A 2,326-nucleotide genomic window follows, 5' to 3' on the forward strand; every position below is an offset into this window, starting at 1 on the left:
AAGAAAGCTCCAAGAGCATGGTATGAGACTTTAGCTCAATTCCTTCTGGAAAGTGGATTTACCAGAGGCACAATTGATAAAACTCTGTTCTACCTCAAACATGGAAATGACTTACTTTTGGTACAGATATATGTTGATGATATCATCTTTGGCTCTACAAATATAAACCTCTATGAAAGATTTTTCAAGTTAATGCAGTCAAGATATCAAATGAGTATGATGGGAGAGTTGAGATATTTTCTGGAATTTCAAGTCAAGCAAACTGAAAAAGGTACTTTCATAAATCAATCCAAGTACACCAGAAATTTACTCAAGAAATTTGGAATGCAAGACAGTTCAACTGCATCCACTCCCATGACCACTTCCACCAAGTTAGATAAAGATACTGGAGCATCAGTAGATATTACTAACTACAGAGGTATGATTGGCTCTTTACTCTATTTAACTACAAGTAGACCTGATATCATGTATGCTACCTGTCTTTGTGCAAGATTTCAGGATGATCCAAGAGAACCTCATCTAATAGCTGTGAAAAGAATTTTCAAGTACCTCAAGGGTACAGCTGATCTAGGATTGTGGTATCCTAGGGAATCGGATTTTAAGCTAATAGGTTACTCAGATGCAGATTTTGCAGAATGCAAAATAGACAGGAAAAGCACTAGTGGAAGCTACCAATTTCTTGGAGGCAGATTGGTTTCTTGGTTTAGCAAGAAACAGAAATCAATTTCCACATCAACCGCAAAAGAGGAATATATTGTTGCAGGAAGCTGTTGTGCACAGATTCTTTGGATAAAGAATTAGTTACTGGACTATGGGTTAGAATTTTCTAAAATACCCATTTACTGTGATAATCAAAGTGTTATTGCTATGACAGGTAATCCAGTTCAACACTCAATGATAAAGCACATCAACATTAGATACCATTTCATAAGGGAACATGTGATGGAAGGTACAGTGGAATTGCATTTTGTCCCAACAGATCAACAACTAGCAGATATCTTCACAAAACCACTATGTGAAGCTACTTTTACAAGACTGGTAAATGAACTTGGAATGGTTTCAGGTTCTTTCTCAAAATCTGTTTAGTTTTTGTTCTCATGCATCAGACTTTATGAACAGTGTTTATAGATTGTCTTATCTCCATGTAATTTGTGCTTAAATTGTAACATATTAAATACTGATTGTTATCTGATGTGATTCTATAAACTCTGAAAGTGTTTTGAATGTTCTGTGACTATTCACTCCAATGAGGATTATTTGTTAGATGCTGACTTAGTAGTCTTTAACAGACTGTGTATCCCATGTTTGAATTAGTTATTTATGTGGAAATCCATAACACAGGCAAACTCTGATTTTGATCTTAGTCAAATTTACTCCTTGTATCTTATTACTAAGTCACAAACTAGATTATTGCTTCTTATTTGTCAAATTCTGATGTCAGTAAATCTTAAGGATGAAATATATGCTTTATAATCCTCACTTATCTGAAGAAAATAAAAGAAAAGAAAAATTGAAATCAGGTACTCCTTGAGATCTAGAGTAAATATGTGACATGGAAGACCCAAGTGCATTGCTGGTATTACGTAATATACATTAGAAAAGCAATTTTTTCTTGGTGACTTTTCACATCCTCTGATTACTGGAGAAATATTCTGATAACATCATAAATTCTGATAGCAGTTGTAACTCATTTACACTGAGAAGCCACTGTCAAAAGAATTTCAAAAGCTGCATAAAATGAGCACAAACAGTTGAGGTGGATACTTGCATAAATTTTTTCTATAGTAGACTTCAAAATTAAAGACATATTTTAAGCACTTTTCTTAGTTATGCCTTATTTCTAAGATATATTGAAGTTTATCAGACTTTAATCTTTATATGATTATTTGCTTATACACACACTATCACTCCATATAATTGATAAAAATTATTGTGGTGATTAAGTTGTTTCAGATAAACAGTTTAGCATTATTTGCATAAATTTTGAGGACAAGTTCTGATTATGTTCTGATGATTAAACTCTGAAGAAACCAGTCAGTATTTGTGTGAAGAATCAGAGAAACAGTCATTCACTTTTTGAGTACAGAAGCCATGTTCTGATGACCGTTAAATTCTGATAATAGTCAAGTTCTGATGCAAATCCTGATGCTTACATGGCATTATTTATTTACTTGACTTATTTTTTTAATATTTACTGTAACGGTCATATTATCAGAAAATATTTAAGTGAGATAAAAACATTGCTAATCATTTGGTTAATGGGTTGCATGTTTGTTTTGGTAACCGCATGTGAGCAATAATTACTACACGTTTATCGTGCCCACTA

Source organism: Apium graveolens, chromosome 2, assembly GCF_009905375.1.
Source record: "Apium graveolens cultivar Ventura chromosome 2, ASM990537v1, whole genome shotgun sequence".
NCBI lineage: Eukaryota > Viridiplantae > Streptophyta > Magnoliopsida > Apiales > Apiaceae > Apium > Apium graveolens.